This window comes from Solanum dulcamara, chromosome 9, assembly GCF_947179165.1.
Source record: "Solanum dulcamara chromosome 9, daSolDulc1.2, whole genome shotgun sequence".
Taxonomy (NCBI): Eukaryota; Viridiplantae; Streptophyta; class Magnoliopsida; order Solanales; family Solanaceae; genus Solanum; species Solanum dulcamara.
This window is the reverse complement of record NC_077245.1, coordinates 70,599,257-70,612,488: the sequence shown is the minus strand read 5'-3', so window position 1 is coordinate 70,612,488 and position 13,232 is coordinate 70,599,257.

The window sequence follows — 13,232 nt, the reverse complement described above, 5'->3', positions numbered from 1 at the left end:
AAATTTCATTCAGATACTTGAACTGTGGCTTATTTCAGTTGAGCACCTAAATACATTATAAAGTATTCTTGGTTCAAATTAAGGAATAATGAAAAAAAATCTGTCAACTAGTTTAATTGAATATTTGAACACATGATAAAGTGTTCTTGTTAGACATTTTTAGTTCAAATTCTGGATATATTTACATGTGGTTGTATTCAATGCCCATTATATAGATCAAGTAACTATTTAAAATGCCACCTCTATTAATTATACATATTAACAACTATAATCGTAAAACCGTATGCATATTTCAATTGTAAAACCGTATGCATATTTCAATCGAGGTTGATATGTATAATTAAAGGATTAGATATAATTTATGTAATTAACTTAAATATGTTATATACGCTTAAGAACACACACAGAAAGATTTTCCAAAATTTGAACAGAAAACTGTTTAATAGAAATACCTCACTATTTGTTTTTGTGCTCAATTGAAATAAGTTAGTTAGTAGTAGTTCAAATGTCTAAATATATTTTACTGATGAATTTAAAAAATTGTCAATATTTTATATATAAGTTGAGTAATACATGAGCAAATGAAGGATAGTTTCCTAATGAGTACAAAAACAAAGAAACATATTCTCTAATATTATCTTGAAACATGTCCTTCTACACACTTCCCTGCTAGTAGATGAGCTTTCAGCTTGTGAATCTAATGTTCCTGCCTCAAACCCTACGAAATAATTCTTAGGAAAATTATGAACATGCGTGGTTACAAGCCTTTACTCTTCTATTTCCAGCCCCTTATGTCAGGCATTTGCAACCAGGCTCTCCTGCTCTTTCTAGTCTGAAATAAATTGAGGGAGAGGGTGGGGCTATTGGTAAAAAAAACACAAGTAAGTTTAGAAGCACAACCAAAGTCTTCACCACTAACCCCCTCCCATCCAAAATAAATATCATTACAAAGAAAAGAATCGACAAAGTGAAATTTCAAAACTCGATGCGACTATTAAAATTGAATAAATAAAATATGGATGTCAAGACTTCTCCCAGTTGCAAGGATTCAAGGCCAAATGAGCTTATACATATCTTTTGCAGAGTGACAATTCAAATAATGAAACCTTAGCAGTTTGAATAACAAACCAGTAGGGTTATTACAATCCCTTCTTTCTGTCAAAAGAAAAACTAATCAATAACAGGGCTGGAGATATAACACTAACTCTTTCCATTGATCAACTTACAAAAACCTCACTTGCAACAAAGCCAAGAAATACCCACTTTGCCTCCAAAAGAAGGTATAAAATGGATGGTAACCGCAAAACCGTTTGTCATCTTTCTACAATAAGAAGACTTGAAAGATAGAACCAAAAATTAATGCAACCAGACCCATTATAGGCTCAAATAAGAATCTCCATCTAAAAAAGAATGAACAAGATATCAAACTTAACATTTGTACATATCTAGCAGATGAGGCAGTAAAGTACCTTTACTGGCTTGGGCAGAGAATACGAGTATCTGAAGTACGGAAAATAAATTTGAAATTCTATGTATGCCAGGTTGTAGATAAGCTCCTCAACCTGCTTTCCTTGATACTACAGTGATATTTGTAGATTTCAATTCTACAGTAAAATTGAAAATTTTCCAACATAAAATAAAAAAAAAACCAAAAAAAATGTAGATCCGTTGTTTGGCATGCAAGCCGAAAGGAATATGGGTATCCATGTTCTCAAAAAATGAGAGAGAATAGAACGTAATACGTAAGTCAAAAAAAAATGGAAGCAACCACCAAGGCACTACCTAAATAGGGAATCAGGCTGAAGGAAAAACAAAGAGTAACTAAATGCATCAAGGAACGCGCTAACAATTTAGATAGTGTCAGCAAGAAAAACGAATCAAGATTTTCTTCCGAACAAAAAGAAAATAACTAATCAATAGCAAGATCAGTTCTTGCTTCATCTCGCTTAACAAAACTTTGTTAAATAGAAACCGGATAATGCTTTCATCCAAAGAAAAATGGTGGTCTTTCAATCTAAGACTAGCATTTTGAAATAAATTTCGAAAGACAGAATGAAACCAAAATTTTAAGATAACAATGTCATCCATGGGGCCGACCATTAACAAACATGTGTGTGAGACTCCATGTCAGTGAACAAATAAGCACTATACTAATAGATATTATAAATTTGGTCAAAAGTCCTATTCAGAAATGTTTCGGTTACCCTTACGTTTCAGTGGCATTCAGTCATGTCTACTTACTAATAGATAACTTCCATTATCAGCATTAATCTAGCGGTCAGTAACTTCAGAACCCCATGTAGATAAGACAGATAACTGTAGTCGGTCCCTAAAACATGGAATGATTATGAATCAGATCCTACAGAAGAACACAATCCCGCAGCTTGTTCATAATATCACCATAAAAGTCTGCAACTTCCTTTAAATGATTTTGAAAAGTTCATCACGACTTCCATCGCATTTGAATGATATCACTAGACACGCAAAGAAACATGTAGTATTCAATATTAATGTTTTTCCCAAAACAACAATGGAACATGTGAGAGTGCCTCTTGAAACCCTAGAACTTTTCCCTATCAAAGCTACTGACATTAAGGAGTAGGGACCCCAATATAATATATATTGTTTCTTGCTGAAATGCATGTGTAATATCATTGGATGAGGTTACTTTGTTCCTCAACTTAAGTATATCTAAATAAAATTTTAAATTCAAATCAATATGATTTCAAATCAATGAGTCATGTCTAAAGTCCAAACGCCCTAAATGTGCTAAAATCGTGGAAATTATGGCAAAGCAATGCATCCATGCATGTGTGCTTGTCAGATAGTAATAGGTGATTGTGATTTGTGAAGTCATTGTTTAACAACTCAAGTGTCTCTTTCAACGTGCATATGATTGAGGTTCTTCCAAACTTTTGAAGTAATTAGAATATAAAGCAATTAATTTAAGCAACATAAGTGGGGTGTAAAGAAAAAGGAGTTGAAGTTTGAAATTGAAAATAAAAATTTATTTTGATATTTCTTCTATACAGCCAATTTAATCAACTTTATGGTACTCACAAGCAGGGGCGGAGCCAATTCAGGGTTCATCCGAACCCCCTTCGACGAAAAATTATATTATTTATACATGATTAAAATTTTTGCTTGTTATATCCAGTGTTGTGGATGCATGTCATGTGTGTTGACATTAATTTAGTCGTGACGGAAGTGTTGTGTAATTTTCCTTTTTACCATTTAGCACACCAACATTGCCAAAGAAAAACAAATTAAATACGAGAAAATTAAAAGATGGAAAGGAGATATAAGTACTCAAAAGTGATACTAGATCTTTTGTTTTTACTATTATAATTTTATCACAATTTAAAAGGTGGTTAGATGTGAGCTGTTAATTAGTACTTGACAAATGATAACCATGCAAATTCCTACTTAAAGCATAAGTAATACTATATTTGGTATCTGATTATGAGGTAAATTATTCATGTATACAATTAAAATAGTGTTTGATTTGTAATTTAAAAACTCACATATCTAATATATGTATAAGTTATGAGAAAATTCTACGTGTTATTTTATGTAAGATAAAATATTGAATAACTAATATCTAAATAACTACTCTCTGCATAACTAATACATATATAAAATAATACATATATTCGCTCATAACTAATTTCTACATTATTAATACCCACCTGACTCTAATCACCTATCAAACGACCCCAATAAAAACAAGAGGACGCGACCGAATAATTTGTTGCTCCCTTTTTGTATCATTTCAAATCTTAAATACATGACAAGACAAGGACGACTTTTCATGGTTTAAAAAGGAACACAATTCAACGGATAGGTTATCTTGCAATTGTATGAAATAATATGGCAATATAATGTCAGTAGCTTCAACAAGCCCAGTAAATTCAAGAAGTGATAAACTATTAAGTGATGTTGGACATATTTGAAGAAGAGGACATGAGGAAATATTTCAGGTTACTTCAGCCGAGCAATTTGTCTTTTTTATATTAATTCATACATTTGTAAAAGGAAGTTTGAGGTTGATAACTCAACCTTCTTCTAGACTTTTATATTCTTGCATTATTTAAGCATCTTCACTTGTAATATCATCATAGAGTATATTGATGATCATATGATATGTAGTTCACTTTAACTCTTATTTTTTTTATGCTTGTTAATTAGTAGAGGTTTGTTACCATATTAAGATTGGTAAGGTAAGATCTAACCCTTACTTATACTTATCCTATTGTTTTTTTTTATTTTTTATAATAAATTTCGCTAAATACTTTGTCTAGTGATATAAATATATCAAACATAAGAGATTTTAGTTCCAAAACTCACCTGAATTGAACCCCTCAAGACCTAAAATGAGAGTTATAACTTATAATTAAGAGTCGGGTTATTGCAATTACTTTTGAGTCTAACTTTCGTATATTGTCAGAAGGGGTACGTATGCCGAAGTCAGGACTAGTGACTGGAGTGAAGTCGTAATAAGGTAGTCGTGTATAAAGTCTTTACACTATCATGTTAGATTTAATTATAGTTAGATAAATTTTCATAAAAATCATATATGATAATCTAAAAAATAAAAATAAAAACCTGTTATGATCAATTCAATTGACCTAATGATGGAAAACTACTTTAGAATGTCAGTTTATATAACATAAATTTATGTCAGAAAATGTGCGGAAGGTCAACAAGTAAAGCAATATTTGGGCCGATATAAAATGTCCGAAAATTCATCAGTCTCTTCTTGGGCTTAAAATAAATATGACCCAAAATCTATTTCTGATTTACCCTTTTGATATATATATATATATATATATATATATATATATATATATAAAATTATCATGCATTTTTTTTTCAATAATCTAACATGAACTTTATACGAAATTGATACAGTTAGATAATTATTATATACAAAAATAAGATGACATTTATACATGAAGTTGTGAGCAAGATTTGAAGACATAAGCGAGATTTAAAGCATGATTTTATATACGTTTTAAAAAAAAAATACATGCTAATTTGATAAATGAAAAAAACCTTGCTATGTTTGTTAATATCATGTCTTATTTTGTATATATAAAAATCCATTTTCTTCCAATTTCAACTTAAAATGTTACTTGCGAAACTTTCAAATATTTTATATACCACCTTAACCAAATATTGTACAAATACCTTGTTGCAAGAAATTAAATAGGAAATAAGATGCTTGGACCCCTATATGATCTGCAAGTATGGGTTTTTGTGCTAGTATTATACAAATAGTTATTGAATTGCCATAACAAAGTATGTCAGTCTTATAGTTATAGTTATGTATTTATACGATATCTATTATATAGAATAAAAGCTTTGGTCCATATTACATAAATATTTTGGTCCATATTATATATAATAAAGTCCTATTTGGACAGAAGATAATATTCAGTGGTCCTCATCTATGTATTAATTTTGTATTCGAAGACTAAAATTAACTTTTTTTGGCATATTAAAAAATATCGTTCCTTTCGTTTTAATTTGTTTGTCCTGTTTTGACTTGACATGAACTTTAAGAAAGTAAAAAAACTTTTGAAACTTTAAATCATAAATTAAAGATATATAGAATATAACAAAATGTCTTTTAATATTGTGGTCTTAAACATGCTCTATGAAAAGTTAGAATAAAAAAGTTACCCAAAAAAGGAAGAAAGACATTCTTTTATAAATAAACTAAAAATAAAAGTAAGACGAATAAATTAAAATAGAAAAGTAAATAGAAATACTAAAATCTCCGATAAGCTACATCATTTAAATTTGTTAAAAACAACTAATTTGCATATTATGTTTATGTCTGTGACCTTCTTTTACCAAAAAATTCACATATTTATTCACTTATCTCCGGATGTTTCAATATTTATCTTAATGACTTCAAGTAAATATTTATAATCTTGGTTAATAATTTTAAAAAGAATGATATTTATAATCTTCGATAATAATTTTAAAAAGAATGATATTCCATGTCATCATCATTGATAACATATAATATAACTAATTAGTTACTTAAAATATCAAAAGCTTGAGACATATAATATTTGAAATTAGAACTTTTATTGAAAAGATAGTAATAACACGTTAATTATTATTAAAAGTGATATATAACCACGAATAATATATAGGAAATTTCATTGATCAAATTATAATAAGTTTTATATGGTCCACACGGGCTTTTGCCGCTTATTTTTTTAGGGTTTTCTATTGATACAACTCAAAAAATTTCTAAAAAATATATTTAAATTGCTAGATTATTTTTTTTCAAATAGAGAAAATTTCTCTAATCTACCTCACAATTGGTCCAAATAATATTTAATTTGAATTAATTAAATTACTCAACCCATAATATTCGAAATTAAGTAGATATATTTTCTGTTAATAGTTAGCTTATTTTATGTATTTATCTCTCAATAATTGATCCAAATATGTCTTTAATTCAATAAAAACCCCCAAATAGTCTAATTAACTGATTAATACGCGAAAAGGAGTGACATATGCTCTTAAAGTATGCAAAATTGAGCAAATATGCCCTTCCTTAATAAGACAATCAAATCCATCTTTTCAGATAATCAAGTTTCATCATTCTTATTGAACAACCGATTGATGGTCCTCCATATTTCATGAGCTAATTTACATATTATAATATGATCAAATAAATTGTGGCGATAGACCTCTTTGGGATGAACTCCACCTTGACATTAATCCGATTTCACTGATCTTGAGTGTGTTGCTATTCTCAAGATCGTCGTCAGATAAACTTGTGTTAGTCCCATTAATAATATCTCATAAATCTTCTCCAATAAATTAAGATCATCAATATCTTGTGGTTGGACATGTTCAATAATTTCATCTCTAGTCCATTGGCACGACCACCTTAGTCCATTTTGAGAAACCAATTAATTGAATCTACTACCAATTCTATCTTGAACAAAATTCAGAAGCCAATGTATATATGACTATGTCTTTGATATCATGTAGAGAATACCAAAAGAAGAATAAAATTAGAGAGATTAATCGTCTTCCGCTAGCCCAAAATTGTTAACTAAGGTTGGAAGATTCAACTAAAGAACACTACTGAAAAATAAAAATTAGCGATGGACAAATTCTATAGCTAAACAACAAAATCCGCCGTTAACCCTAAAACGAGACCAAAGTATATAAAAGAGATTTCCAAGTTGATTTCTATAAATAAACCCTTGATAATAGTAATACAAACAAGATTTTTATTTGAACAAAGGTGTTCATAACGGAGGAGCAATGACTATAAGAGAATTCAACTAAATTAAAATGAAGTGTTGAGAGTTCACATGATATCAAGGCAAAATTACAAGCAACTAAGTAAATCAATGCATTTGTGCAACTTAGGCCTGGACCCTATCGACCCGTAATTGGACTTCTACCATTGCTTTATTTTTGGCCCATTTCCGCTCCGTATATCAGCATGTGTATCAGTGGTATATCACTTGTATATCAACTTCCTTTCTATGTATATTAGCTCCCTTTCCTTATAAATTAGTTTTCAATACTTCATACCAACGCGATTGACTCGAGAGATGATCGTGCCTGACTTTCGATAGGCACCTGGGATCCCAACCTGAGATCCCAACCTCGATTTGGGACTTGACTTTTGACTTTGACCCAAAAACCAACCTAATACCTAATTTGAAACTCGACTCCCGACCCAAAACCCTAAATTGTGACCCAATTTTTGACTCTGATATGAGACTTAACTTCGGAACTGATTCCTACTCTGATTCCTCCCTCAAACAAGGAACCTAGAGACTCGAGACCCGACTCTTGACCGCGAACCTTGCCCTTAACCATAAATGCCAAATCCGACCCTTGTCCGAGACTTGACTCTCGACCCCCATCATTGTTCAAGACCCGACTCCTGACCTTAACCAAATACATGACTCAAGAACTGACCCAAAACTCAAACCCCACCATTGTTTGAGGTATCGACCTTGAATGCTTCAAAAGTATTTCTTTTGACCCGAGAATTTATCCGTCTTTCCCACAAAGATAGGAGTAAAAGATTTGCTTACATTTTGCCCTCTCACCACATTTATGAGATTAAGTTGAATATATTGTTGTTATTAATGGTCGAAATATAGATTGCTGATGTATTAAATTGTAGTATCGCCTCCAAATTTGCATGTACCTTATTTTTGATTAGTTTGATATAAAGGAAATTAAATCAGTTTATATTAAATAATAATTTAGGTTAAATTACACAGAATATATCTATATGACTCATTTGACTCACTTACATATACATTCCTCGTATTTGTAAATCAAACATGCTTACACCCGCATACTATGAAAATTTTGTAGAAATAAATTGATGCCATCCCAATTTTTATTAAAAACATCTAAATTACTTATAAAATAACAATCCTACCTAACGTAACGTTCATCAAATAACTATGTAAATTTAAGATGATTTGAAGCAAAATAGTAAATAAAAAACTAAGTTAAATGAGAAATTTATAGAATTTTTAAAAATAAAAAATAAATTTCATGTTTAAAACACAAAAAAGGGCTTTTGGAATCCTGAACTAACGGCATAACTTAATTTAATCGTACTTTTGGACAAAAAATCTTATAGTTTTTCAAAATAAATTTATACATTTAAAAATTACAAAAAGGTACTATACATTACAATAATTAATAATTTGAATTTGTTAAAGGAATACAAATAATTATGATCAAATAATAATTTATTTAACTCAAAATTCGCATGTCATCACATAGATTGAGATAAAGGTGTAATACTCCATCCATTTCATATTACTTATCTACTTTCCCTTTCACATGCCCTTTAAAAAATCATAAATAAGAAAAGTATTTTTATTAATTTATATGGATTTTTGCTCATAAAGAAAATTCTGATGGTTCGTTTGAGCGACATAAAGCTCGTCTTGTAGGTGATGGTAAAACCCAACAAGTTGGCGTAGATTGTGGTGAGACATTTAGTCCGATTTTCAAACCGATGACTATTCGTACGGTTCTTAGTCTGGCTCTCTCCAAGGCATGGCCGATTCACCAGCTTGATGTCAAAAATGCTTTCTTACACGGCGAGCTCAAGGAGACTGTGTACATGTATTAACCTTTGGGTTATTGGGATCCTGATTGGTCTAATCATGTATGTTTGCTGCAGAAATCTCTATATGGATTGAAACAAGCTCTCCGGGCTTGGTATAAGCGGTTTGCTGATTATGTCCATACCCTTGGGTTTTCTCACAGTAAGACCGATCATTCTTTGTTTGTTTGTCGTCGAGGTTCTTCTATGGCTTATCTTTTATTATATGTCAATGATATTATTTTAACTGCTTCCTCCGATGAGCTTCGTTAGCCTATCATATCACTTCTTAGCTCAGAATTTGCTATGAAGGATTTGGGTCTGTTGAGCTATTTCTTGGGCATTGTTGTCACTCGTCATATCGTCGGTCTATCTTTATCTCAAAAGAAGTATGCAGCTGAGATTATTGACCGCGCTAGCATGTCCTCATGTAAGCCGTCTCCTATCCGATTGATACAAAGCCGAAGCTTGGGGCTACTACGAACACGTCATTTGTGGACCCATCACTTTATCGGAGTCTTGCCGGGGCACTACAATACCTCACATTCACAAGACCCGATATTACTTATATTATACAATAGGTATGGTTATTCATGCATGACCCACGGGATGAGCACATGAACGCTCTCAAGCGCATCATGCGCTACCTACAAGGTACTTTGGATTATGGTCTTCACCTTTATCCCTCTTCCACAACTACTCTTGTCTCGTATACTGATGCTAATTGGGGTGGGTGCCCTGATACACGACGTTCAACTTCGGGTTATTGTGTCTTTATTGGTGATAACTTAATCTCATGGTCAGCCAAACATCAAGCTACTTTGTCCCGTTCGAGTGTAGAGGCAGAATACCGAGGGGTTGCCAATGTGGTTTCTGAGTCGTGTTGGTTGCGAAACTTGCTTTTGGAACTTCATTGTCCTATTCCATGGGTTACTTTGGTTTACTGTGATAATGTTAGTGCCATTTATCTGGCTGGTAATCCTGTTCAGCATCAATGCACTAAGCACATTGAGATGGATATACATTTTGTATGGAAAAAGGTTGCTCGTGGCCAGGTTCGAATGTTACATGTCCCCTCTAGTTATCAGATTGCAGATATCTTCTCCAAAGGCCTTCCGTTGGTGTTATTTGAGGATTTTCGAGACAGTCTTAGCATTCGGTGACCTCCCGCTTCGACTGCGGGGGTGTGCTAAAATATATGAAAATATATTCTGACAGATTGTAACAGACTGTATATATTTAGTTTCTAATATAGAGATATTTAGTTTATTTAGTTCCTAATATAGAGATATTTAGTTTTCTTAATTATAGGCTAATTATACTCTTGTATTTGTGTACATAAACTATTGAGGTTAATGAAATAAATCAAGAGATTAATCTCTTTCACTTACCTCTTTGTAATACACTTTATTTATGTGTCTTATTTCATCAATACCAAGATAAACATTGGGGGAACTTTCTTTAAACTTTACAATATTTTCTCTCCCTCCATTAACTCTTACTTGTACACTATTTATAAAAATAAATTTTTATTTTTACTTGTCACTTTCAACATAAGATAATAATTTCTTCTCTATTTTACCCTCATTATTGATTAGTTTTTCCACAAATCATTTTCTAAGATGTAAGACTATATTTTCCAAAGTTGACAAATAAAAATGAATAAAGGGAATACTTTCAAATGAATTATATTTTAGAGAAAATGAAAAATTTTAATTAATTTGATTTTAATTTTATAATTCAATAAAAAATTAAAAAAAAATATTTTTAATAACGTGGATAAGTAACACGAGACAGGAGAATAATTGGAGAGACAATGGATCTTCCTATCAATTAATTCATCTCAATAAAAAGCTAGGATGGATCAAACTGTTGCTTTCATTGATGATCTAAACTTATGAAAAGTAGTTAATAAACTGACGTCACTAGTGTATCAATTGCGTCACATACAACCTATCCAGTGATAGTGAGATAACAATCATTGGTTCAACAACAACAACAACCCAGTGAAATTTCTCAACGTGGGGTATGGGAAGGGTAAAGTATACACAAACCTTATTCCTACCAAGGTAGGACGGCTATTTTCGAGAGACCCTCGGCTCAAATAACAATCACTGGCTCCTTTAATTAAATTCCTCCGCCCTACCCTCACCAAAAAAATATATATTTTGTATCGGTTTTGATATATTCGAATGTGATCTTAAATATATGAAACTTATATTATAATAAAATAAGAGGCAATAAGATGTAGAGAGATTTTATTTTTCACGAGCAAATTAAATTGATGCTAATTTTTATTTAGAATCTGTGTTAGAATGTCATTTGATAATTGAAATTGATATAATTATTACAGTAATAATTATACAACTTAGTAATTATATAATATTGTATTTGTGATGATCTGTTTATTAGTCATAATTATAATTACAAGCATATTATTTGATTGCACAATTTAATTACACAGTTAATATTTGATAAATATGTGCATTTTATAAATGATATTGTAATTCATATTGTAAAAAATAATTGATTGGAGAGTTAATTACCCCTCTCCGTTACACCAAAATCTCTATTAACTATGTAATTATTTGACCAAATAATTAAACAAGTCAAATTTTGTAATTACATTCAATATACTTAAATTCAATTTTCATAGTGCTTTTTATACAACCTCTTATTGAAGGTCACAGTTACTTTTGCACACCTCACAGTTGTTTTTCAACAATACCTTCTTCTACCCTCTTTTTAATAACTCTACACAGACAATAAAATTTCTTAGAAATATAAAACAACACCTATTACAATCAATTAGAAGTATAATCAATATACTATCTTGGAACCATAGAAAGAAACTAACAATTATAATTAATTCAAGAACTATATAGATATATCTTGATAAGATCGGATTTCTTGGTTGCAACACTCTTTATGTAGAACTCTTCTTGGTTTGAATGTGGTTAAGAACCAACAATTTTAACGTAATGTATTTATATGTGACAACCTTCTATTTTTTTGATACTATCCAGAATTGGTTATGTCTTACCATGAATCTAATTATAATTTGACTTACTTTGCTTCTTTTTTTCATGCGTATAACCTCTTCTTTTTTCTAACTCCAAGCTAATTTCATGTGCATGAATTATGAATTTCAGTTCTTTATTGAGTTGAAATAAAATTAATTACAAGTGGAACAACTTCATCAAAAAGTCTCCAATAATGTTAGAGGAATACAAGTTCTCTGATGAGTTCCATACAATATTGATAACTTCTTCACTTTCTTTGAAAATTTGTTGAAACTAAAAAAGTCAAAAAAGAAAGAAAGGAAAAAAACAAAGCAGCAATTGTTGAAAAACAATTGCAACAGCCTCATTACGCGTTTGAGAATGCAAAAGTCAAAAAAGAAAGAAAGGAAAAAGCAATTGCAGCAGCCTATAAATAGAGGGCTAAAGCAATTACAGCAGTTCTTTTACGCGTTTTCATTCTACTATAAATAGAGGGCCTCTTGCCTTCATTTATATCATCCCAAAAAGTGAGAGAAAGAATACAAAGAGAGTTATACACCAAGATAAATATTATAGTTTGAGTGTCCTCTTTAGTGAGTTGTTCCTTTACAAGAGAGGAATGTTAATTGTTGTTTTCTCCTTGTATTTGAGAGAAGTGTATTCTCATATTTTAATAGTAAAATCTTTCTACCCCGTGGTTTTTCTCCTCTATCTGTTTGAGGGATTTCCACATAAAATTTTTGTATCCAATTTATTTTTATTATTTATTATCATATCAAACTTTAGTTGTGGTGCTTCCTTTCTCTAACAGTGGTATCAGAGCCCTCGGTTATTCTGTCTGTTTTATGCAAAGTTACTATTCGTAAATAGTAAAATTCGGTGAGTAGTACTATTTATGTGAATAGTAAATTCAATGACGATATAGTTTGTCACGATTGTTCACAAAAATATTCAGAAATAATCTAGAAGGGTGTGAAACAAATAATAATGTCGAGTAGAATAAAGTTTGATGTTGAGAAATTCAATGAGAATAATTTCTCATTGTGGAAAATGAAAATAAAAGTGATATTGAAAAAGGACAATTGCTTAGCTGCAATTAAAGGCAG